Source organism: Harpegnathos saltator, unplaced genomic scaffold, assembly GCF_003227715.2.
Source record: "Harpegnathos saltator strain DR-91 unplaced genomic scaffold, Hsal_v8.6 scaffold795, whole genome shotgun sequence".
NCBI classification, from domain to species: Eukaryota; Metazoa; Arthropoda; class Insecta; order Hymenoptera; family Formicidae; genus Harpegnathos; species Harpegnathos saltator.
Window position 1 is genome coordinate 415,386 of NW_020230643.1, and position 27,565 is coordinate 442,950.

The following is a 27,565-nucleotide window of genomic DNA, read 5'->3' on the forward strand; positions in this document are numbered from 1 at the left end:
CACGTGGAACTTAAGTGTACCACCACCACCGTCGTCTTCGCTGGAGAACGACGACTTGGTCGTGGTGGCGCCGCTTCGGCAGGGCAGTCGGGGCGCGGCGATGTTGGCGGGAAGGAGGGTGAGTATGTGCGTGCGTGCGTGCGTTGTGTCGCATCGTGCGTCGCATCGCGTCGCATCGCGCTAGTGCGTCCGACACCTTCGAGGAAATTTTTCGATTTTCTCTCTCTCTCTCTCTCTCTCGCTCTCGCTCTCGCTCTCGCTCTCTGCGTTCACCGAAAATATAGTCGACGTTACGTGGCATTCCTGCACAGGTAGATACGCCGCGCGCGCTAATGGATTCTCTAACTCTGGCCAGAGGATGCTCGTCGAAAGGCCGAAAGTTAAAGCCGACGGTGTCCCCCTATTGTGCGCGCACGTATACGTGCGCTCGACAGTGAGGAAGCTCCGCGGATACACCGAGCGAGAAAATCGGGATTCTCCCGATTGTTATGAATGTAGTAGACTCCCTCTCCGTCTCGACACTCCGTGTTGTTGTCCTCCGTGTCTCCCGCCTCGGGACACCTGTTCCCGACGATGACAAGCCGACGGTGTTCGGCGATGTTCAAAGGCGCCCGGGTCTCCTCCTCGACTACCTCTCACGTTTCTATGAAGCTTCTAACGAGCGGCCGAGCACGCTTGTCGAGCGGAACCACGGATTCCTGACCGCGTAAATTGTCTCGCATCGATCCTCCGTTCGGGCATTAATTATCGGCTTGCTTTCTTAACTAATAACTAAGGAGCTCGCGATGATCTGTTGTAAAATGAGCTTCGTCATACACGAGCCGATTCCTCATCGGCGAGCGGCCGATGGACAATGGGCGCCCTTGCAACGACAGTCGCGCCTCTTCTTCTGGTTCTCCTCCTCCTCCTCCTCCTCCTCCTCCCCCCCTCTCCCCTCCTTTCCTTCCTCCCCCCTCCTCCTCCTCCACCACCTCCTCCATCTCCTCTTCCTCCTTCTCTTCGCCGCTGTAATAGAGGTATTCGCGAAGTTATGCGTTTTCTTCGTGAGAAAGTTAAATATCGTATTTTTAAGCGCGTACTCGCTCTTACCGCCGGCCTTGGAGGCCCCCGTTTGTAGACGGCCCGACACTGAACGAGCGGAGTAGAGCTCGGTCGACTTCGGTCCCATTCGCTTTCGTTCGTTCATCCGAGACACCGCAGCTCTCCTCCACGTTCTCGCTCCTCCTTGCCGACGAGCCTCTCTCGGGGCCCGACTCTCGACGAGTTCGCGTCTCTTCGACCGACCGACTCGCTCGCTCACTCGCTCGCTCAGCCGGCCGGTCCGCTCTATCGTGAGAACCCGAATAATCAAGGACAAAGCTCTCCAAGGACCCCTATGAATATCTTCCACAGCACAGCGGGATGTGTTTCCTAAAGTCCAGGCGCGTTCGCTCCGACAGAGAATGACACATCGCGCGAGTCACGTGCTCGCGCTCGCGCAAGTCGTTGTACGCTACGCGCGTCGTCGTAAGTCGTAACGCTCGGCAATTAATAATTTCCTCGATGCGACGTAACGAGCTTCGAAAGAGACTCATCGCAGAAAGAGTCCCCCGAGTCCCTCGTTGAGCCGCGCGTGTTTTTCGCTCGCTTTCCGCGCGAAGAAATTCGTCTGAGCATGCGGAATTCCTCGCTCTTCGGGTTACGCACGTAGAAGAAGCCTCTCGGGTGTCCGCTTGAACGTTCGCGCTTCGTGTTGTAAATAAAAATAGAAGCGACCAGACGTGCGCGCGGTGATGACGGTCGCCGAGAGAGGTATTGCTACGGATACCTTCCGCGAATGAAAGCGAGCTTCTTCTGAATGAAGCCTCTATCCGCGACGCTAATTCGCGTCGCGAAGATTCCAGTTTCGTGCGTGACGCCGAGTGACCCTGTGAATAATCGAAAGCCGGAGTTGAGGTATTTCCGGCGTTTTCAGCAGCTCGACCGCCGAGCCTGAAACGGAAATTCGGGACGCGAGTTTGGAAGTCTGTTCGCTCGTAACTCAGAAATTATTGACGCACCGATAGTTTCTCAAGAGCAAAAAAGCCCTCGAGAGAGAGAGAGAGAGAGAGAGAGAGTGAGTCTGAAGCGAGCCATTCTTGCGCTTCGACGAATCGGCTGATAAACAAGTCGACGAGATTCGAAAAATTTATCGAGCTCGGCCGTCTTAGGGATTCCTCGTGCATACGCACGAAGGGGAAGTAAGGGTCGCTTCCGGCGAATAATTTCAAGCGATTGGCCGCAAGTGAGGAGGAGGAAAAGTGGAGGAGAGGTGGAGTGAGAGTCGAACTCCACGTAGGAGCTGCAATGTCCTTCGCGCACGAAAGTGCCCCGTGTGGAACTTCGCCTCGTTTACGCGTACTACGTTTTTACTACACAATGCGTACGCGACGTTATACGGGACTCGGTTGCGACTCTTCGCGACCGGATATGTGCCGTGAGTATAAGTTGGGATACGCGACGCGTATGACGAATGACGCTGCGAGTGTATGCATGAGGCGACCGCGCCATCGTCGTCGTCGTCGTCGTCGTCGTTGTCGTCTTCACGATCGTGTCGGTGGTAATCGCTACGAAGTAACGTGAGCTTTTCTAATACAGCGAGTTGAATGACGAGCGCGCGTAATGAACCTTTTCCGTCGCTCCGCGACACGTCGCTTGAGACTTTTTCTTGTCGAAAGTGTTTTTTTTTTTTTTTTCATACAATCTAACGTTCAATTTTTTTTTTTTTTTTTTTTTTTTTTTTTTACGGGAAAATTGTTGGGTGAGCAAAGATATGCTGTGAGGAAGATCACGGTTTAAGTCCACGAACGGTCGTGTGAACTTCGGCGATTGGAACTTTCGGGAAAGATTCCTGACGCCTCTATCTCGCCTCTCGTAATAGTTGGCTCACAAAGTAGAAAGTGAGCGCGGTCTGGAAGATACCTGCGAAATGAATTAAGTCTACCCGAGCGTTAAATTACGCCGTTATTTACAATTCCGCTATTATCAGTACACACGTGCTATATAATGCTAGATAAGATAAAGTTCCAAATCACAAACGATCACACCGAGCTCGCTGCTGAATATCCACAAAGTAAGAAGCGAGAAGTATCTCAGGCTTGGGCACACGTGCATGCGTAAATCTGCGCATCCTCCCGATGTGTATTAAGTAACACGCAAGATGCAATTAACGCGCGGAAACAACACGACGCAAAGTCGTCACTTTGCGCGACTCGCAAGAGAACGCGACCACTGCTCATGCTCGCTCGGGCGAGCAAAAATGTCCCGTGTGCACTATCAGACGTATCATTAGGCGCTCAATGTACGATCGGCGCACAGTCGTGTTAATAAACGTCAGCAACGATTACTCGGCGAAGGAGGTGCAATTAGGATTCGCCGGGCGCGAGGCCGCCATCGCGGCAGAACCTTCCGCACGCTCTCCCTCTCTCTCTCTCTCTCTCTCTCTCTCTCTCTCTCTCTCTCTCCCTCTCCCTCTCTCTCTCTCTCTCTCTCTCTCTCGCTCTATCTCTCTCTCTCTCTCTCGCTCTGTCTCTCTCGCGGGACGAGCTGGATTTTAAAGTATTGATGGAAACGCGCACACGCGCGCGTGCTGCTCTTGCCGTTCAACGGGATTCCTACGGCGCCCGTACCTGTTTGTAGAAAAGTTCGGAGTCGAACTGGTATACTGTACCGGTAAAATCATTGGCGTAGCAACTAGTTTCTCGCGCGGCCGGCCGCGGCGGCGCGTGTTGTTCTGCAACCTTCGGCGTTCGCTTCGCCGCGCGGAGGCCGCGCGTCGTCTGAAATCTTCCAAATATTCTCGGATATAGTCGGAAATATCCTCGATCGCCGCGTTATCGCGTCCCTCCGGGGAAAGACCTCGGGGGAGACTCCGGGGAGAGACCTCGGGAACCGAGGGAAATCGCGCGATTCGTGCACGCCGGCTCGCTCAATTTCAAGCGACGATTATTTCACGCGCATTCCTGCTACATTCCTGCCGTTACATCACGGTGGTCCGATATTGCCGGAATTGAAGGTCGTCGTACAAGGACCGGGTCCGGTCTTTATCAAACGCTGCAGGAAAACCTTGGCTGGCTCTTTGGCTTTCCTGTGTACGGCGCTTTGATAAACTCGCCTAGAAGCCTGCCTAAGCCCGATCGTAGAACGCGCCGCGTCCGCAACGTGAATTTCGAGCGTGACACGCGTGCGATTACGTAAAGACGCGATGTTCTCTCATGAGTCTCCGCGGGATAATGCACAACGGCCGGGACACTTTGAGATTCTTCCTCGCCGTTTCCCACCGCGCTGAGGGAATAACGAAGAGACGCCGGCATAGCAGGCGTGCGATAAACATCGAGCGTACGGAACGAGGCATTTTTAATTGATTCTCGCGAGAATAAGACTGCGCTAGACGCGCTAGACTGTTGATTTCTCTTCTTTTCTTCTCGTTCCTCCCTCTCCCCCTCTCTCTCTCTCTCTCTCTCTCATCGGCATACGCAGCTGCAGTTGCGCGCGAATCGACGGAGCCGGCGTATCCTGGCCGACGTCCAGCGGCAAATAACTCACTTTGTCGAAAAAAACGCGGGCCCGCCTGACTCGCAAGCGGGCAGACCGTCAATTACGTAATCGTTCAATTTTTCGCCATCGTATCTCGCTATCGTTGGGCGCCTTCTCGCGCGCGCTCCTCCATTCATTATAAGTGACTTCTCGTATCGAGTCGTGATCGCGCGCGCGCGCGCGCGTTACACGTGGCAATTTCGCCGTAATGCCGCTTCATTTTTCCCCGAGCCGAGCCGGGCCACCTTCGAATGAAACTTACGAAATTTCACTTCCGACCGAGCCGCGGCGACCATCGGCGAGAGAGCGGTGCATTATCTCGTCTCATCTCGAGGAACGAGACGACGCTGCGACGGCGCTGCGAGGTGTCGTCACGAGCTGGATCGTCGTCGTGACTCTCGACCGAATATTCTCCCAGAGATGCGTCTTCCAGCGCGCCGCGCCTCGAGATCGCACAAAATCGCAAAATTCGACCCGCCGCGGTCGCTCGACGCGAATGATCCGGATTCTACGAACGTCTCGCGTGGCGTTCTCGGCGAGAAGCACGGAATGTCTCCGCCGCTTCTCAACTTCGGCAGCTATCTTCGCAGAGGACGCTTTCGCGACAAAGTATCCGCCGTACGAGGACGCGCACACACGTGGTCGAGACGTCTCGCGGCAGATTTATGCCGCTAGACAGGACTCCCGACGAATATACTCGCCTCTGGTCGGTTTAAATGGCCGCGAGGCGCGGCCGCGCGTACTCTCTCTTTCTCTCTCGCTCGCTAGTATTTAATTTCACTAGAGCATGAATGTTCCGGCCGGTGCTTACCCACCTTTTACGATACGCCTGACGAGCCCGTCCTCCTCCTCCTCCTCCTCCTCCTCCTCCTCCTCCTCCTCCTCCTCCTTCTTCTCTTCCACTTCGGCGTCGCCGTCTCCTTCGAACGAGGGAAGTCTCCTCGTTCTGCCTGCGTGAGTCTATACACCGTGTATAAAACCGGCGAATACTCGAAAGAGCGAATCTACGTGTCGCGGGTGGAGAAACTTTGGAGAAAAGTCGGTGGAATTTAGCGTCACGCGATAATCAATCGATAACAAGAAGAATCAGCAAAAAAGAGAGAGAGAGAGAGAGAGAGAGAGAGAAAAGAAGAAGGAAACGATCGACGGGGAAGAGATTTCCTTCGATTTTTCCTTCCGTTTGCTTTTCCTTTCGGATGTAGTTTTTTTGGAAATGCGAATGACTGACACAAGAGTCTCGATGACAAGAGCTTTGCATAACAATGTTCGTCGTGACATTTCGTTCAGTGGCTTCTCATTCACAATCGAAACGTCGGCCGTCGAACCAGCTCGTTTATCGTTCGTTGCAGCCCGATAGATGCATTTGCATATATGCGGGTAAATAAGATGGTTCCTCTACCGATGAGCAGCGACTATCACGGAGGGGGGCGGACAGAGAGGGAATTTCGAGAGAATTCTCGACAGAACGTCGTTCTCCTCGCTTCCGAGCTTTCGACCGCGCGCGGGAGGATCACCTCGAGACGAGACACTGACTCGAGTCTCAACCGTCACCGATCAGATCGAACGGATACAGGCGAAGGGCGATTGCTTTCGCAACGGCACACCCGGTACTTTACTCGATAGCGTGAACACGTTCCGCGGCGGTGGAATCGCGGCATCTTTCTGAGCAGCGCGCACAAATCATTGTACTTTTCGTTGTAATTGTTGCGACATCTAATGATTCTAATGAGAGGGGGAGTGTAAACGATACGGCCGGTGCTTCGGATACACGGCGGCCTATACCGATAGTTAATTATCGTATCGGTGAATGCGACCGCGGCAACGCCAGCAAACACCTCTCGTGTCAGCTGGCATTTCTTGATATTGATTGCGCCAATAATCCGCGTGCCTATCTTATTCCCCCGTCGCAACACCCAGGGTGTTCCGTACGACGAGAGACGCTCGCGAGTGCAGAGAGAAATTGACCGAGGAGACAGAGAGGAGCGCGCGATCTTCTTCGACAAATGTTTGGCCGCGACTCATCCTTCGGCGCGATAAAACAAATCCAACTAACAAGATACATGTAATTAACACGTCTCGCGCCGGACCGACTTTACGTCACTTCGTGACGTCACTTTACGTGACTTTACGTCACGTTCATACACTTGTTCTCGCTGTCGTATCATGGGCTAACATTGAAGAGATTGATGAGGTACGGTGTGTGGAGAGGAGCGATACGATTTCGGCGATACGACTCTCTCCTACTTTATAATAATTATCAGAGTGTTTCACGATGAGAAATGGACGTGGAAAAATTTAGCGCGGAGAATTCATCGGTGACCCACACGGCACGAAACATATTAATTCTTACACATAATAAATTCTCAAGCGTCATTGTCATTATAGTAATTTCATTCATCCTTAAGCGTAATAAATAAACCACGCGCGCGCGTCCGAGAGAGAGCGAGAGAGAGAGAGAGAGAGAGAGAGAGAGAGAGAGAGAGGGAGAGAGAAATGAAACGAGAGTCGTTTCGCTGAATCACGGCGACGCGAGTGATTACCGATAATTCGGTAATTCATCGTCGACGTGATGACCGACGACGTGTCGTGATCTCCGTCACGCAACGTTAAAATACCGTATAAAGCGTGATTGAACGGCTTCGCGAGATTGAGTGCTCTCCCGTGCGGTTGAATTATTAGGCGAGCCGCGCGTCACCGGCATGTCTCGCTCTCGTAATGTCGTGTCACGGCTGAACGGCTTATTCGAGCGTATTTCAATAATCTCCGATTCTTGAAAGCCTGTCACGCAATCCTTATCGTGAAATATATATAATTAGTTTTCTATCTGACAGCGGCGCCTACGAGACGAGCCGCGACGCACCGACGACGACGACGACGGCGCGCGTATATCTCCGCGGACTTACCGTCCGCGGGTCGCGTACCCGCACGCAATTTGTATGCGCGTACACAGGATGTCCCTGAACAACGTCCTTTCTTTCAGTTTCCATAGATTTCTGCTTCGTTTTTTACTCTATCTCTCTCCCTGTCTCGCGATCAGCGATCCGAAATCGCGATCTCTCTCCATCGAAACAGAAAAAAAGACGATTTGCGTTTAATTCGGAATTGTTGTTCCTCGTTCAGCTCTCCAAGCGGCAAACTTTCTTGTCGATTGCGCGACAATTCCGGTCCAAAGATTAGCCGAGAGAGAGAGAGAGAGAGAGAGAGAGAGAGAGAGAGAGAGAGAGAGAGAGACACATCGCGACATTGAGAAATCGCCGGGGACCGACGTCCAATTAAAATCCATGGTAATCGTGCAATTTCGACGTAGCGTACGGTGACCCACTTACGTTCGGACGCGATTCGTCGCGATTCGTCGCGTAACGCCGATAGATAATGAGATCGCGAGGATCGTTCCTGGGGCCGATAAAATGGCCGGAGTGGTAATCGCGCGAAACGCCCGACCTAAGACGCTGTCATTATCGGCGATAATAAAAGTCGCTTTTGCACGCGTCGGAGCATGCGCGATTGCGCGACGTCTCTCGTCGCTCGCGGTTCAGCGAAGTGCGTGAAGTACGTGTGTACGCGTTTACGTAACGAGGCACGACGTGCAGCGAGATATTGCAAACTAATCGCACGAGTGAGTAAACATAATCGTTCGTAGACGAATCGCGTATTATCACGCGCACGTGTCTGCGTGTGTGTGTGCGCACGCGTACGTATATACGCGACTGAATAAATCTCCGGCGTTTATCGGCGCAAAAAGAGAACCGAGGAGTTTCGCATTAACGTTAACGGGAGGATTAAAATTCGACGGTTCTCGGCGACGTGGCGGCGGCGGTGGCGGCGGCGGCTGCACGATCGACGATTTTGCCGCTCGACTCGCCGCTCGAGGCGATCGCTAATTTGTCAATATTGGTCAAAAGTTACTTCAGCCCCGCGCTTATCGATGTACACATACAGCTGGAATACGCTCCGAAGGCGGGCAGACGTTAACCTCGGAGAGCCTAACGTCCCGATAATGTCGCGATAAAGAAAAGAAATGGACGTTGACGTATCCTGGCGAAGGTGACGTCACTATCAACGTGCAACCTTTGACCCCGTGCACGCTCGTTTCCGCTCGTTCAACACTGCTTTCGTGTTGTTGAATGCGACGTGCTGGGCACTCGCGGTGCCGCGGTTGCGCCCGTGTGTTATCGGCGATCGTGCCTCTCTCTCTCTCTCTCTCTCTCTCTGTTTCTTCGTCTCTCTTTTATCCGGTGTCTCGGTAAACAAATATCAGCTGATACAGGAACGGGGGCACAGCTTATGGCGTTTGGAAAGCGGAAATCGGTGTGATTAATGTGACGCATAGGCGCGTTCTTGTGGGAAACGGAGCGTCGTCTCGTGCGACCAAGGCCCAAACGGGGCTTGGCGTTGGCTCAGGCGTCGCGGTAAAAATTTGTCCGACGCAGTTCTCGTCTTCTCGCGTGCGATAATATCGCGGCGGTGGCGGCCACTGTGGTGTAATCCCGCGGCTCTAGGAATATCGCAATTAATCACGATAGGCATTTGCGAGCTATCCCGAGCTAGGAATCTACGATCTGCTGAAAGTCTCGCGAACGCGTCGATTCATGCCTCTGATGCTTCACTCGTGCCGCGAGTCCTGTCGTCAATCCGTCATAACGATTCAGCTCTCAGCGAGTCCTCCAAATTCCAGCCGATTTGCGAGCGCTCCCCGATCAGTCGAGAAACTCGATTGCCGAGACAAATTTGGCAGAATTCGCAAAAGATGGCCGAACGAGGAGAAGAGGAGATTTTATCGAATCAGCGGAACTCAAACCTTGGATATTCCCTCGCGCGCGATGATCCGCATGTCGAAACTCCTCATACTCAGCCATAATCGAAAAAGCTCTCGTCGCGACACACAATATCGCGTGACGCGACGATCGCGCTGCTAAACGCCATTTCATACGTAGTAAACGAGCGTTCTCACACCTGCTCCGGCGCGCTGTATCGCGGCCGCCCGCAAAAACGGTTTATGCGGTGGTCGGCGGGAAAAAGCGTAGATACTCGCGCGTTACGGTGCGATCGCATTAACGCCACGACAGCGCCGGCGACTGCGGCGGTCGTAAAGCGTTCGTACGCGCGAGTAATTAGCGCGAACGCCGGCGACGCGCGCGTTCTAGGGCAATACTCCGTGTAGACGACTATTAATTGCCGGTATGAATGAGCGCGAGGCGAGAGAGGCGAGACGGTTAAGACGCGAGAGCCCGGTTCAATTCGGCGAATCAACCGACGTGCTCGGCAGAGAGAGAGAGAGAGAGAGAGAGAGAGAGGGAGAGAGAGAGAGAGAGAGAGAGAGAGACGCCTCGTCAAGATTAAGGCCGCCGTCGTCGTACCGGCTGGCGGCAAAGCGAACTGCCGCTGCAGCCTAATTAGCGTTTAACTAACGAAATAATCTCTCTCTCACTCTCTCTCTCCCTCTCTGTCTCTTCTTTCTCGTCCGTCTTCTCTTTTCGTTCTTCCTTCCAACGATCGTCCACGCCCCTCGGAGACGCGTAACGCTTCCACAGGTCATGAAACCCGGCCGCTCGCCGATGCGGGAGTTCACCTCGCGCCTTACTTTATACGAATCGTTCCATCTTGCTCGAGTCTCGGGGGAGAATTCGTTCATTAAGCGCGTTGTCTCGCATTGTTCCCGCGCATAAAGGAGGATCGTTATTGTCGCGACGATCGGAACGCTCGCTGCTTGAGCTCCAGCTTTTCTCTAAATATGTCAAGAGTGTTTTCTCCGCACACTCTGAGAGAGAGAGGAGGAGAACGAGAGAAGGAGAGAATACAGCGGCCGGGTCGACAAAGTCGGCGGTCATTCTCGTCAACGGAAAAACGTTGCGTTGCTATGGTTGTCGGCGAAATGGCAGTCGTTCAATCGATCGATAACTCATTGCGGCGAGTATAATTTTCATAATCGCCTAAATGTGCTCGGACAAATTTTCTTCGTACGAGTGAAATCTCGTTGATTCTATTTCTTCTTTCTCGACCGAGGAGAGATCCTCGAGAGGTCTCGCGTGAATAGCGTTCGATTATATCACGCTTATATTACGGTAAAACGTAACGAGATCCACAAATCTCAACAAATTAAGGAGATGTTGAAACGGATGACGAACTCTGTAAGTGTCGATAACGTAGAGATGATTATCCAAATGTCTTGTCAGATAAGCACCAACATCGCGCTATTCATTTCATATTTTTTTCTTGTACGTATATATTTCGAATACATACCAGGTGTGTCGGTGATTCCTTTCCGGTTTTTTCGCCAAAGAAAACACGTTATTTACAATGGATAGTTAAAATATATTTATTCAAAGTATTGGCCATTTGATTCTATACATTTTGCCCATCTCTCAGGCAATTTATGGATGCCATTCCAAAAGAACTGTTTCTCCTTTGAGCTAAACCATTCATCGAGCCATTTTTTAACTTCTTCGAAATCGGCGAAGTACTGCTCTGCAAGCGCGTGCCCCATCGATGCGAAAAGGTGGTAGTCGGATGGAGCCAGGTCTGAAGAGTACGGCGGGTGCGATAAAACTTCCCATCCAAGTGATTTCAACACTTCTTTGACTGGTTTTGCTGTATGAGACGGCGCGTTGTCATGCTGCAAAATCACTTTATCATGTCTTTGAGCGTATTATGGACGTTTTTCGATCAATGCACCGTTCAAATTGATCATTTGTTGTTGGTAGCGATCAGTATTAATTGTTTCTCCAAGTTTCAACAGTTCATGATATACGACACCAATCTGGTCCCACCAGACACAGAGCATGGTCTTGCGACCAGAGCGATTTGGCCTTGCAGTCGATGGGGCCGCCTTCGCCAGGTGATAACCATGATTTTTTTCGCTTGGGATTTTCGAAATAAATCCATTTTTCATCACCCGTTACTATTCGATGCAGAAATGACTTCCTCTCATACCTTTGAAGCAGCACTTCACTGACGATTTTTCGATTTTCCAATTGCCTGTCATTCAATTCATGTGGCACCCATCTTCCCATCTTTTGGATCTTTCCTATCGCTTGTAATCGTTCACAAATTGCTACTCGGCTCACATTCAACTTTTTTGCCAATTGTTTTTGAGTTTGTGTTGGGTCTTCATCCAATAACTCCTGCAATTCCGCATCTTCAAACGTTTTCGGCCTACCAGGAAGTTTTTTGTCTTGAACGTGGTGAAATCACCACATTTGAATTGTCGAAACCACGTTTCACATGTTCTTATGGTTGGAGCATGCTCACCGTAAGTCTCTACCAGCAAACGATGACTTTCAGCGGCTTTTTTCTTTTGATTTGACAAGAAAAGTAATGCGTGCCGCAAATGCACGTTTTCAGGCACAAAACTCGACATTTTCAAAAAATTATTAATCTGTAACGCTGTTATTTTGGCGGAACGTAACTTGTGTAGTTTTGAGGTTAATGTCAGTAGAATAAAATGACATATGTATCAAATCATAACATTGCATACTTATGGCTAGTGACATCTGTTACAAAAACCGGAAAATAATTACCGACATACCTGGTATATATGAAGATATATCTTGCATACACACACACACACACACAAATATATTCCATATAAACACGTGCTGCTCTGTTCCAAGTTTCACTTTGCAGAACACTTGTATCGGACAAATACGTTCGCTAACTGATAACTCAAAATGTCAATTAGCGTCAATATTTGTCCGATGCGCGCAACTTCTGCAGCTTCTACGTGCAGCGAACGTGTGTTTGCTCCGCTCGGGGAAATTTCAAAAGAACATCGCTATGCGATTACAGCTTAGGTTTTCAAAAGTTTCATAATACACGAAAACTTTGCAGAAAGATCGCAAAGATATGTACGCGTGATTATGCGTTCTCTCTCCTTGAGCTTGGACGTGTCAGCGCTTATCAGCTTATAACATTCTTCATGTAAAGAATGCCTTCGTTATCGACACTTTCGAGTTCGTCATGCACTTTAGCATCCCCCTAATGAGGTGTCACACAACGTGTAAGTTCATAATTCTTCCTCTGGTGGGAAAGCATCGTCGCGTTTAAATCGCGACGATGCTTTCCCGCCAGAACACCGCGTCTAATGAACCCGACGCAACGTCGCTCTCTCTCTCTCTCTCTCTCTCTCTCTCTCTCTCTCTCTCTCTCTCTCTCTCTCTCTCTCGCGTGGTCTCTCCCGCTTAATTATTAATAAAGACGGACATTCAACCCGAAGATATTCAACCGAAAGATATTCACCTGTGTCCCGCGTTAGGCTCTCTTGTAGGGCCGGTAGGTAGGTGGGGCCAACATTATTAGTCGGAATGGGACGGTTGGAGGGATGGATGGGATGGTATAAGACGGGGATTGCTTGGAATTGGACGTGGTGGAGAGACTAAGAAGCCACGGTCTCGGATGATGGGTCCGGGTCCGGGCCCGGGATGCTTCTTCTTCGGCTTTGCCGCGCCATGCTCCGGCGCTTCGCCGCCGCTCGCGACGGGGAATTCAGGATGTGGGGGTCTTTCTCCTTAAGGGCCTTCTGTGTGCGGGGGAAATACGATCGCCGGCGCTCGACAGAACGGCGCGGAAACGGACGCGCAAGGAAACTATTTCGTCGTCGCGCGATCTCCGGCGCGCCGGTCGTGAAGAGAGGAGATTCTTCGGGAAATTCTTCAAAGCCCTCCGAATCCTGGAAAATCTCAAACACTCGGACGGCTCGTCGTCACCGTCGTCTTAACGAGAGCGATGACATAAACAAATATTGGAGAGGTAGAATAATAAAGGAAGGTTTTGAAAAGCGAGATAAGATATCTCGCTGTATTATCCAAAAACCTGTGTCACGGGCCACATTGTCATACACACCACAGGCATTTTCATGAGATTTGTTGTATAATTTGGAGGAAAAAGAAATTTCCAATCGAGCTAATCGGCCCTTATCTTGACTAGATAACCGAGTTATCTTACATGATTTTCTCTGACAAATGTCTTTATGGTATCGAAGTACTTTAGCTTTCTTCTTCGTTTCCCTTTCCGAAATTGTAATCTTACATGAGCTCTCCAAATTCTGTCGAACTTGATGGAGAATAAAGATGACAGCATTGTACAATTATCCTATCTTGATGCTTCGAACTTGGAAACAAATTCACAACAGACGCGGCGATCCAAGCGGGAAACAAATCAAGTACTTCTCTACATCGCTTAAAATACTAAAAATAATTTTTCCTTTTCGCTTTCGTCAAAGAAAGAAGGAAAGATATAACGAATGACAAAATTATAAATACAATTACAAATGTCCTATAAAAAGATATTAAATTGATGTTGTGCACATATAAATCGGAGCTCAATCTGTCGTGTTTTGAGTACATAAATGCAAGGCTTTCCTACAGTTATTTATTTCTATCGCTCGTCCGATGATCGGAATGTTCGGGCTTGAGATAGAAAGAGAGAAAGAGAGAGAGAGAGAGAGAGAGAGAGAGAGAGAGAGAGAGAGTCGAGTATCGAAAACGCTATATCGGGTATCGCGCGCCGAGGCCACCCATTTACGGTCGATCTTTTGCACTTAATAGAGTTTGCTGAAATTATCGCCGATGAGAGTTTCGCGCACCGGTTAACCCTTGACACGAGAGCGAACAGGTACACATGGGAGAAACGCTCAGAGTGCGTGCCAACCTTGTGCCAAGGACAATCCGTTGCTACCTTTACACGCCCTTCTTTCGTGTGATCTCCGAGATGCCCGAACAAACATTCGAAAACGGCACGTAGCCGAACCGTGGAAAATAAAATTAAAGAGAAGACGGGCAATGTTTACGGAAAGAAATTGTTTTATAATTCTGATAAACGCTCGTGTGATAAATTTAAACGCGATAAGCGCTTGATATAAGTGAATTTTATCTTGGAAATTATTCATAAAGAAATTGCGATAATGTAGATACACAGAGCATATATCGGAAATATATATATCTATGATAAATAACGGTCTTATCGTCTGTCGTGTTATGCAATATAATATTTAATATTGATACCACAACGTAGAACACGTTGAATATTTCAACAAATTATGCAACAATATCGACTTAACCTATCCGAAGGGATCAATGTCGCATTTCTCGTTTCCGAGATATCTCAAGGATTTCTACGACTGAAGTTTTCGATTTTCCACTCGTATACAGTTCGACAAGCTCTGACAAGCTCTATTGACTGAACGATAACATTATTTTTCGTTTTCCTAAATTCATTAAAGTGAGAGAGAAAGAGAGAGAGAGAGAGAGAGAGAGAGAGAGAGAGAGAGAGAGAGAGAGAGAGAGAGCTCGCAATATATTGCACGCTGTAGCTTCCCGGAGGACGCGGATGCAGCACCGAAGGATCCGGTTCGCACAGAGCAGGGTCGGCTTGAAGGTAACTTCAAGAACTTTTCGTCTTCTCCTCTACCTCTCTGTTCAACTTGATGAGCGAAAGCTAAAGTACAGCCGGCTGAACGGTCCCAGTTAACAATTTCGAGGGACTAAACCGCTCGCATTTTTGCACGCATGTTCATTGAGTCAGATATCCGTGTCCAATCGGTAAAACAAAATTTTTTGTTACAAAATAGAGGGCTCTGTGGACCTCGAGGTCCGGGCAGTTAGTAAAGTAGGTAAGAAATGATTCTGAGAACTTAAGACGGTGACTCTTGCTTCCGAAAGCCCAGCAAATACAGACTCGTTTCCGTGAAGAATAATACAACTCGCTCGTCCATGAGTAACTTAAATGAGCATAAGCTCCTCCATTATTTTACGAAACACCACGCAAAATATTGAATTATCATTGGAGAAGATGAGCTGCGACTCTCGTCGCCGCGTGTGCTCGTAGATCAGGCGAAGCGTCGCTACGGCTTGCATCGGACACCGGTATATTTATAAACAGATCCGGACGTGTCACGCGACAACAAGCGACAACAAGGAAAGCCCGATGTTCGCGCGCGATGTGAGCTCGAATAAAGTTATTTGCTTAATTCCGGCACGCCGGCGACGAATAGCGCGCGCATAATGAAAGGTAAACGAGCCCACGAGTGCGCACCGGGCGAGAGAGAGAGAGAGAGAGAGAGAGAGAGAGGGAGGGGGGGAGAGAGAGAGAGAGAGAGAGAGAACGTCCGACGAGTTCCGTCATTTCGGTTTGCTCGGTTTGCCAAGCGAGTAGGCTCGTTGGAAATGTCCGTTAAGGGAAGAGTGGCATTCCTTTCCACGGACACCGTTGTCGACTTGTGTCCGTGCACGCAAGCTCGCCTTCTCCGTCGGCGAGGCCGAGAACGATACCGAATACCAGTCGGGCCTTTCGGGAAAGCTCTGTCCTCTTGCTCGTGTATAGGGCGTTACACAGGAAACGGACACGACCAGGCCGCCTTCGTCCTGCCCTGCGATCCATCCTTTGCGACAGTTCCCTCGAAGACACGATTGTTTCATCACCGTGTGCTTCCTCACTCATCCACCAAACGTCGACTCAAGCGGTTTCCCTCACGTGGAGGACTAAAATACTCGATATGATACCTGTGTAATTTATCGCGCGAGAAATGCTCGGTATCTCCGAGACGAGGATTTAATAGCGATCGCGCCGCGAGGTGCGATTGAATTTATTAGGCGTACCGGAGAGTCTTTCGTATTTTGAAACCTTCAATTTCCGTCGTTATAGTACGAGTTCTTAATTTTAATCCAGAATTAATTAAAATTCCAAGTCGGTTAACGGCATTTCTTTGCATCAGTGTACATGAGCTTTCATTAAGATTGAACTTGATCGGATCGGACTCTTGGAAAATGGCGGCGTTTGAACCAAGTGGAAAACACGGAAAAACGAGAAGACTTTCCGGTATCCCTAATACCACCCCGAAGTTCGCGCGGTCTCTCCTCGACGTCGTCGCGCGGATGAGGTATTTTGCGTCGCCCGGTGGACGGAGTCGCAGCACGTCCGAGTGGGTGCGCGTCGCGTTTCTCGAGGAGAGTCCGCGGCGCAGAATTTACACACGCTCCTCCGTAACGCCCGCCGCGCATCCTACGTTCGATGAGTCTTCTCGATTGCATAAGTGACTAGGAGGTCAATGTCGCGTCTGGCTTGAAAGAGCTTCAATGTGGCGCCAGCCTCTCGGAGCGTCCGTATTGTGTGCAACGCCATCGTCTACGCATACAACGCGCTTATTTCTGTTTCCGAGACCGTATTGGCAGCGCGCGGCGGCGGCTTCTCGCTCGCCCTCGCGTAAGAAAGAACCGGAAGGAGAGAGTGCTTGAACTCCCATTCTCCGAGAGTTCGAGTGTTACGCGATACATTGTTGCTCCGTTGCGCCGTCGCCTGCGAGGAAACCTCCTCGACGTGTTTTCCCGACCGAAGCCGCCTGGACGCCGCTTTGTCCTCTCGCGCTTTCATCCTCGCCGTATTCTCGTGATTTTTACGGAGCACGGGTCAGGTGTATTTAAGGGGCGAGGAGGGGGGGGGGGGAGCAGTTTAGAACGACCGATGCTTTCGCGAGAGCGAAACTCGTGGATCAGCTTCTGCTGACTCGCGACTCGACTTTCTGCTCGCGGCGATTACGACGAGAGCGTTCGTCACATTTTTGCGCTTTCTCGACCGTCACGGGAATGACCTCTGGGGGTCTCTGTAAGATTGTGCAATCGTCGAATCGATGCCGCTCCTCGTTGGATTAAGTCTTAAGTCATAAGTCAGTGTTGCTCGCATCGGCGTTACATCTCATCGACATAATTATGTTAATCGTCGTAATCGTCGTAATTACGATACACATAGTTTCCATTACGACGATCGCACTCACCGTGTAATTTTCATCGTAACCTATCGTGATCGCAGTGGACGTCGCGCGAAATTACGTCGCGCGACTTAAACACAGCCCCCGAGAGTTCCCGACAGAGCGACGGAAAATCAAGGTATCGATTATCCAATCAGCGGAGATTGCCACGGTGACTGATTGACGAGGCGTCAAAATTGATCTCCGTCATTTCCGAGACGCTCTCGCTTTGGCCGGGAGACCAGTCGGGGGCGAAGAAAGGGCCCGGGCTCTCGAGGGTGGGTACCTGGTGATTGCAAAAGGACGATTTAACGGCCGGATAATGGCGAGCAATGGCGAGGGAGCGTCGATATGACCGACTACCGTCGCAGTCGTCGGCTTTCGCGACCGCGAAAGGGCGTATTTTTACGGGGTCTACTTTGCGCGCCCCGCGCGGGCGCGGGCGCGGGCGCGGGCACGCAAGTGAATTACACGAGGAAGTTAAGGTGCCGTAATAAATACCTTGGGCGCTCGCGCAAGCCCTTCGGGTCTCGTTGCTGCCGCGCGCGGCTCGCTGGGCGCCAAAATAATAATCGACCTTTCTCGCCCCCTTCGTCTTCGCGCCGTCTTCGGGGCTCGTTATAATACAGTTTCGCTGTTGCCGAGGCTGCCGAGAGATTCGTCGGAGGCAGGAGTTGCGATAATTAGTCGAAGCGCACGACGGTATTTCCACCCGATATCGTCCGCGATCGTAAAATGATTTCGCGAATCATCGGACGATTCTCGCCGAAGAATCCGCCGAGAGGTCTCGCTCTTCCTCCTCTCGCATCATCGCCTCTCCATGATTACGAGCACGATGATTACGGCACCACCGTCGGCATGACGTGGGAGTGATTCGTGCGACGCGACCGCGGGAATCCTCGTGCTCGTGTTGCGACGGAAAAAAAGAGCGCGTCCGGCGTGCTCGGGCCATCATCGGGCGCGCTCTTTACCGCGGTGGGCCGATACTCTGTATTTGGCCACGATCGGGCCAATACGGGCGCGGATCCTTGGATCTCCGTTGAGGGTGGGAACTAACTGGCTTTGCGCGATTGCACGGGTAATTACGCGCTTTCTTCGGCGAATGTTCTCGCTCTCGGTGCACGTGAACGCCCAGCAGGGGGGGGGGGCCGAGAGTCGCTCCGCGGGCTCTCTCGGCTACGCCGGATACGTGCCGTGAATCCGAGCCGCGGATATGCGCGATAATAGCTGAGAGACTGTTTAAGAGCTGAGCCTTCTCCCTCGCTCCCCTCTCTCTCTCTCTCTCTCTCTCTCTCTCTCTGCCCCCTTCGCTATGCGCGCGCTTCCACCGTCGACCGAGCTCGCCGTTTAAATCGAACGAAAATCACTTGTGCGCGGTCGCTTCCGTTCCTCTCAAGCGCAGCACAAGCTTCCCCGGCGGAGTGCCGGCAGCTTTGTTACAATCTTAGCAGCCAGAACACGATGTACCTGATTATGACAGCGCCAAAATGCAGCCGGTCGGCGCGGCATTGTGCGCGATAACAAGAGCCCACGGACCGCCGCTCGGACGGACCGAAGGCCGAAAACGCTTCTAGAATCGACGAGAGGTGTACCTGCGAAGAGCCGTTGATCGAGGTGTCAGGTCGTGGTACCTGTCTCGGCGGGATCCTTCGGGAGTACCGCTTTTTCGCCCGTCGTTGTTTCTCCGCTCGGGGAGACGAGAGGAGGAAAGGGAGAGAGCGAGAGAACGAGAGAGAGAGAGAGAGAGAGAGAGAGAGAGAGAGAGAGAGAGAGAGAGACAAGGACGAGGTGGGAGGAAGAGAGGGAGAGGAGAAAAAATAGAGGAAACCTCAAGCACGGTTTGGACCGCGTTCTCATCACAGCCGCCGACGATAAAACGCACACAATGGCTTCACGCGGGCCCTCCGCCGAAGCCGAATGGCGCTTCGGCGCGCACAGGTCGGCTCCGCTGCCCGTCCGCCGCGCCGCGCGGAGTCTGGAATTTACTGCTGAATTTACCGTGGAACGCGCCCTCCGTTATTGTCGATTTTTCCGGTTGTGCCGTCACCTTGGATGGAACTCGCCTTCCCTTTCTCCTCTTCACCAGTGCTCCTGCCGCCGTCGCCGTCGTACGGGAAACGTCCTGCTGGGAGAGCGATTTTTGGCCTGCGCGATTCGGGACCGGACCGCGCCGAAAAGAGCGCCGGCGTGACGCGTTTCCATCACACACTAAAGATCCGCCGGCCTCGTTGATTACGCTATTTGTGTTGTTCGCGTTAAGTTATGTCAGGTCGTTTCGTGCGGCTGATATATTTGACCATCGGCGCGCGTCAAATATTTCTTTCTAATCGCGGAATGGAAATGCAAACAAAGAGGAACGGAGGGACTCCGGGCGTGGGGATTCTCGATTGAGGGAGGGCGTGAACGTTGAGAATTCGTTTATTATATATTTTCGTCTCTCCGAGACGTTTCCTTCGTCAATTGCTCGCGCGAAACACGGCAGGTTCGTCTCGGAATCTCGGCGCATCGGATTACTCGAACGGTTCGGTAACGCCGAATCAGATTGGCTCTAGGGCTATGCAACTCATTCATTGACATCCAGCGCGAAACGCCGGAGGAGAAATCGCAGAGTGTCGTTTTCAGGATTTTTATCAATTTTAATCCAGACGCGTACCGATCTTACTCGGCCTGATGAATACGACATTTCGAAAACACCGAGTAAGGTAAACGTCCCAATGGCCGAATACGTTCCAGCATAACCACCGACCACTTTGAAAAAAAATATTTACTACTTATTTTAACAATAATGAATGAAAGTAATAATTATTGTAAAAAAAGCTCCAATATTTGACGATTAGTTGGAAAAAAATATACCCAATTTGATACTTTTGTTGTTATTAAAATAAAAATTAATTGAATAAATATGCACCTATAATTTGGTAAAATAATGGTCAATCGTTAATAAATTCATTAAGAGATAGCATCTACATTTATATTACTTCCCGTTAGCACATATTAATTTTCTAATTGCGGTCAGACACTGGGACAAATTATATCCGAACATTGGATCATAACCTATGTATTTCAACTGTCACTGGTACATTAATGCGCTTCATTATTTATATAAATATTTCATTAATAATAGATATATATACGAGGGTGGTCCGATAAGTACTTAGCCTACAAAAGAAAAACGAAAATTTTGGAAAAGTGGCGATTTATTTCTTAACATAGTCTCCTTTTAGCTCGATACACTTGACCCAGCGATGCTCCAACTTCTTTAACCCATCTGAAAAATACGTTTTCTCGAGGTCTGCAAAGTAGCCCTCCGTGGCGGCGATGACCTCCTCATTCGACTCAAATTTCTGCCCGGCGAGTGACTTTTTCAAGTTTGGAAACAAAAAGAAGTCGCACGGGGCCAAATCTGGAGAATACGGTGGATAGGGCAGCAGTTCGTAGCCCAATTCGACCAATTTGACCGTGGCGAGGGCGGAGGTGTGAGCCGGTGCGTTGTCATGGTGGAAGAGCACTTTTTTCCTCGCCAAATGAGGCCGTTTTTTCTGCAATTCGGCGTCGAATCGACCCAATAATTCGGCATAGTACAGCCCTGTGACCGTTTTGCCCTTCTCTAGTCGATGTAGATCACACCTTGTGAATCCCAGAAAACGGTGGCCATCACCTTTCCGGCCGATAGGACAGTCTTCGCCTTCTTCGGAGCACGTTCGCCGGGTGAAGTCCACTGTTTCGACCGTTCCTTGGTCTCTGGTGTGTACCAGTGGATCCATGTTTCGTCGACGGTCACGAAACGACGCAGAAACTCCTTCGGATTGCGCTTAAACAGCGTCAAACACTGCTCTGAAGTGGTCTCACGGTTGCGCTTGTTGTCCAGAGTGAGCAAACGCGGCACCCATCGCGCCGACAGCTTTCTCATGCCCAAAATTTCATGCAGGATATGACCCACGCGGTCTTTTGAGATGCCTACTGTCTCAGCTATCTCGCGCACCTTCAATCGGCGGTCTGCCAAGATCGTGGATTTTTGTCATGTTATCCTCCGTGGTAGCCGTTTTCGGGGCACCTGGACGTGGCTCGTCAAAAACCGACGTGCGACCACGTTGAAACTCGTTAAACCAATTTTTGACGGTCGCCATCGAAGGAGAAGAGTCACCGTACACAGCATCCAAGCGCTCTTTGATTTCGCCGCGCGATTTCCCTTCCAAAAACAAGAATCGAATCATCGACCGATATTGCTCTTTTTCCATTTTTCTAAAATCCGCGGGCACGCCCGCTTCCACACGCGGTCAAAACAAAACTACGAGTCCGATTCGGCTGAAATTTCGACAGTAGCCGTCTACGAGAATGTACTACACGATAGTAAATTTCTCTTGCGATAGTGGCGCCATCCGGGCGGTGAGGCTAAGTACTTATCGGACCGCCCTCGTATATATATATTATATATATATTAATTTACATCATTTTTCTCTACTTAAGGGAATCTTAAGACTTCCGAATAAATGCAAATATTTATATCAAAATTATTTTTAATATTATATATTGTATTTTTTGTGACGACCTACGCTTAAAGGTCCGATTACTGGGACATTTACCTTAATATGGTGATGTTATGTCAAGGTTACCATGCCAGTTCGCTGATACACGTTCTATCCTAGCGAAAGGACCACTTTGCGATTCTTTATCCATGTAAATATATACTTGCTGCACGATTAATACGCACAAGGAATCGTCCGGCTGAACGTGACCCGCGGCCGGTTTCGTTAATCAACGGCGCGCTATCGAATTTCCGTCGGGCCGTTGCCGCAGCGCTCGTAACATCGTCGGATGCTGCACGGATCTCGCGTATCGAAGCACCGCGGTGCAACTTTCGCCCGGCCGGCGAGACTTCTTCTTGCGGCCGGCTGGCGAAGTCGGCGTGGCGGTACAACGTCCTCGGACTGGTCGGACCCGGTGGTTTTATTGCGATACGCCGACGGCGCGCACGAAACAAAAGCGCCGAAAAGCGTACGAGCGTTCTGAGTAATGGGTAACGACCTTTAATTGATTTTGTGAATCGCGCTCGTCCGAATCGCGATGGAAGAAGCTGCCTGCAGCCGCCGCCGCCGCCGCATCGGCGACGGCGGCGACGACGGCGGCGGCGGCGGCGGCGGCGGCGGCGGGACGCACTTGGTACATCGGAATGCCGTTGCGAATTGAATAATCGTTTACGCATCGGCAGAACCTCTTGCCACACCAGCGCCGTGCGCGCACTTCGCCCTCGTCCCTCAACTCTTGATTGTTCTTTACCTTCTACGCTCCGGTCGAGCCGTCGCGGTATTCGGGGAATGCCCGTGCAAGACGGTGTTGACGCAGCACACGCAAGCGAATTCACCGCGACACGAACCGATTCTTCCGCGTTGACCTTAGACGGTCGGAACGCGCTCGATTAAATATCCCAATCGCGAATGTGTCACGTGTTCCGTATTCGCGATAATGTTGAAATTTTTTTTCCAGAAAATTCTCTGCGCGCGTTTCCCCTTTCGTATAACGTTCTTCTCTGCCCCCCCCCTCTCTTTCTCTCTCTCTCTCTCTCTCTCTCTCCTCTCTCTCTCTCTCTCTCTCTCTCTCTCTCTCTCTCTCTCTCTCTCTCCTTTTCTACTTCTCATAATTTTCTCTATTTTTCTAATAAGATGGGAAAATCTGTGGATAGAAATTTCGACAGACTTCTCTTTTTCGCGCTTCTATATCCGCAAATCAGGCTTTCATCGGCTCACTTTTTGCTCGATTCGCGAGAAGAAAAATGTTAATTTATGTATACTTCTTTTAGTGCATACGCGTGAATACATTTCGCGTATTCTCTAATCGAGAATAGCATGCTCGAAGACGAACAATTTTAATTGATAGACCGACCGTGCATCTCTTCCCTTCCCTCTAGCTTCCTCATTCTCTCTCGTTGCGCTCTGCATTTTATGTAGAACGGGTTTAGCAATCCGAGACCGAGTAACGCAACTTCGTTGCACAAGGTTGCTGGGTCAGCAGTATCGTGCTCGTTTTCACAATATATAGCAATATGTAAACACCGTCTATGTGGACAGCAAACGGTAATTTTTCCCGTCTAACTGTGCTGATTACGAAAGGGTGAGCCGCGATACGGCGTTTATTAAATAGTCACACCCTTTCTAACGAGCCTCGTCACTAAATTTTATCAAATGCTATACTATATCGGTAGAGCAAGGCGATAACGGCTTCCGCTCCTCTCCGATAAAGGAATACTCAGCGCGACAAGTTACATTCACGAAGTTTATAAAAGTGGGAAGGGTTTACAGATTATCGAACATATGACAGGACTCGGTTTATCGCGTGTGCCATCGTCCCCACTCTCTCGCACGCACGACAAATATTAATATACGTTTTTATTTCTAGACACACGCACACACACACACACACACACACACACACACACACACACACACATATATATATCGCCGATAAAAAGTCGGCCGTGTTAGGCGACAAGTGCGCGACACCCGCCGCAGCAGAGTATCACAATATCGAACTCGTTCCCCGATTCAGGCGAATGAAACAATCAACAAGAAAAAAAGAATGAGACCCCACGAAGCCCACAAATTTCAAAGCTCGCGACGTTCGTCGCGAAATCGATCGCCTCGCGACGCAAACGAGCTACCCTGGCGAGCGAGGACGCTCGTTGAAATCCGCGCGAGTCCGCCGCGAGCGAGACGCTCGTCGCGCGCTTCGCGCACGTTATTACGGATGCAAAGTACGCGCAATTCTGCCGCGACCGCGGTGCGCAATTATCACGCCGGGCCGGCTCTCTAATTAGTTCTGACACGAGCGCAGAGAGCGGACGGGCAGCAGCGCGGAGCTTGCATAACTTCGCGCGTAAATAGCGCGGGCGTGTCACGGGACTGCACCGTGTTCGTAATGATAATGACCAGGCGCCAGCGCCAATCATCGCCCGCGCTATCGTCACTCGTAAATCATTATATCGTATCCGCGCATCCCTCCCGGGGCCTCCCGTTGTATTTTTCTTCTTTCCGCCCGGTCGACGCACGGCCGCCGCGTACAGACACCCGTCGCCGCGCATCGCCACCGTCGCCGTCGCCATCGATTGACACTTTTTTTCTCCAGCGCTAATTTACTCTGTTGCGCAAGAGACGCTCTTCTCATTGCCTGCCTCTCTAGCCCCCTCTCTTTCTCTCTTTCTTTCCTCTCTCCCTCTCTCTCTCTCTCTCTCTCTCTCTCCCCCTGCCTACTTCTCCCCGCTGTCTCGAAATTATCGGGCGTGTGTATCTATCGGCTGGGAGAACTCGCGCTTTATCTGTTCAGCCGCGAATGGGGATCTTTCGGGGGAAAAGTGTCTGTGGAATCGAGCGACGTGCAATGACAACGATAAAGCCGCGAGAAGAAGTTACCCGATTGCGCCCGCGCGCGCCGCTCCGCCAGGAAACGCCTCGTGAATAATTCCGACGGGAATATTCGACATTTACCTTTTCGAAGTCGGCCTTTGGATACTTCGTATCTCACATTCCAAGTGGCGCTCGGCGAACGGCCGGCGTTCCTCATGCGCGACGTGTCTCGCGCGTTAACGACACGGATCTCAACGTTCCGCCCATTCAAGGAAACAACCCGAATCGCCGGCTTATCTCCCGCCTGAAAAAATGTCTCCCTTATCCTCCGAAGGAGGAATCTCTCTTTCCTCCTTCTCCCTCCCTCGACGTGATCGACGCGCGCGAAATACCGTATCTAACGTACGATTTGTAATAAGAAATCACACGTTTCAGATAAGATATTATATAATGCGTGTGTCGTACGTGTGTATGTGTGTGTGTGTGTGTGTGTGTGTGTGTGTGTTTGTGTTCGCAAACACGCGGCTCCGGCTTTCACGATCGTCTCGGAAAGGTGTTAAGCCCGCCGGGGTTTCCGGGGCGCTTAAAGGGGGCGCGAGGACGAGGACACAAGGACGACAGCCGGCGATATTGGCAACTCGGCGGCGGCGCCGATACGCGGACGAGCGGGATTCTCCGCAGGAAGATAACATCCTCCCACGATCCATGATAGCTTTCATTCTCTCTCTCTCTCTCTCTCTCTCTCTCTCTCTCTCTCTCTCTTTCTCCCTCTCTCGCCATATGCCTCTCTTTCCGTCTCGCACGCGCAGCTCGCCCCGCATTAAAGACCGCCGGCAACCCCGTTCGCTCGATAGGCGCGACGTCGGCGAGCAAACAACGCACGCGCACGCACGTTCCGCGCCCGCATGAGTTAATAACGCACAGACTCCTTCCGCCGTGACGTTTCCTATTTATTACGTGGCACGAACGACAGAGCGGCGGGAAAAGGGGATCGCGCGCCGCCCGGAGGGAGAAGGGAGGAGAGGAAACGACCAGACGGAGAGAAAGGAGTGAGGAGGAGCAGACTGAGAGCAGGAAGGAGGAGCAGCACAGGATGGAGACGGACTGGGGAAACGCGGCTGAGAGAGAGAGAGAGAGAGAGAGAGAGAGAGAGAGAGACGCTCTCGCCACCGTCGTCGTCGTCGTCGTCGTCGCCGGCCGTCCGCGTCGAGATGCGGGCAGGCAGGTTAAAAGGTCTCGAGGCTAGCCCGAGCTAGAAAACGGCAGCCCACCGCCCGAGGATACGATGATCGGCGGCTCGCCCGAAGCGGCGCAGCGGCAACGGCGGCGACTCGTTCGCAGGAGGAAACGGTCCAACCTATCCTAACGTGGTCCAGCGTCCATGGTCACGCGTACTTCACGAGCGAGCCGAGAGGAGAGAAGACCGGCTTCCCAGAAACCATTCACACACGGCACACATGTGCACACACGCACACGCACACTCGCGCGCGCGCGCGTACACTCGACACGTAGCCGACGATGGGAGGAGGATAATCTTAGATCGGACGGCCGTGAGCTTTATCTCGCTTTATCTCGCCCGCCCTCCCCCTGCGCGTCTGCCCTCCTCCTCTCCCCTCCGGCCTGACGAATTAGATTTAAACCGCTGCGTGTGTGTCGGCCGAACGCAAGAATGATTGACTAATTAATTCGGAACGGACGGCGTTCCGCGCGGGACCTTACCGGCGCGCACACGCGTCGACCTCTTCGTCTCTCCGGGAACTTCATTCCAAGGAAGGAAGGAAGGAGACAGGGGGAGGGACGTTGATAACAATGTGAGTGAGCACGTCGGCCCATTGTTCCTCGGGAACTGTCCGTCGCGACTGTAAATTCCGTAATTTCCCGCGCGAGGAGTACGTGTATACATACTTCTGGCAGAAGGGACGACGAAATTATTGTGCGCAATAAAGTCGTGGATATTCCGAAGCGGGGAGATAACGAAAAGAGCGACATTTTTCTCGTTCTTTTCTTTTCCTTCACGAAAGCGAAACTCTCCCGATACTTTGAGAAGGGGATCGAGGGGCGGGAGTTCAAGCCGTCGAATCAACGAGGCGATGTGTAAGAACCGTTAATTATGTCCCGGCGAAGGCGGCCGGCCCGTAAAGTACGTGACAAATTGAATCTCCGGGCCTCCCCGAAAGCGACGCCGTGTCGGCTGCGGCACCGCGCCGCCGTAGCATCCAGCACGGAATTTCTCTCCCGCTCTCTCGGAAAATGGGGTATACATCTTCACTTCGCCCGTGGGACGCGGCTGGAATTCCTTTGCCGAGACGCAGCCGCATTAGAAAGAGGGGGGCCCTTCGGCTTAATCTAACTAGATTTAAGACCCGGTCTCCTCTCTCTCTCTCTCTCTCTCTCTCTCTCTCTCTCTCTCTCTTCTCCCGCGGCTTCGCCGGGACTCGTTTCCAAACCTATCCCAATCGGACCCGTCTTAGTCCCGGCGCCCACCCTCGAAAAGCCCGGTTTTCCGGAGCCCGTTTTCGGTGCCGCCAGCGAGCCGGCCGAGCGGACGACCGTACGAGCGAACGAGCTACCTCTCCGCGGCGCGGCATTACATTACGGATCCTGCTCTCGGGGATTAAGCTTCGGGTATAATTCACCGAGGATCGAGTTTCGTGGCCGTACGAGGGAACGCACTTTAACCTGTTAACAGCGGGCGAACGAAGTTTCGCGAACTTATTTTCTCCTTACCTCCCTGGTTTCTCCCTCCTTCGCTCTTGTTCGCGCCTTTTTCTCTTCCTCTCGCCGAAGGGAATCGCTTCTCGCCGTTAATAACGACACACTTCGGTCTGACGAGTAATCGAATGGTAGTAAAGACTGGGCTCTCTAGTCAAAATGTCCTCAAGCGAGACCTTACTCGAAAATTCGCACGAAGCGATCGCGAAGATGCAGCCGCGCGAAA

General features: G+C 51.4%; 1 protein-coding gene across 1 annotated transcript in view; it reads left to right on the forward strand.

Annotated features, from left to right (window-relative positions):
* LOC112588050 (uncharacterized) overlaps positions 1-27,565 on the forward strand; it is a 144,675-nt gene that overhangs the window by 30,030 nt on the left and 87,080 nt on the right. The window lies entirely within an intron of this gene.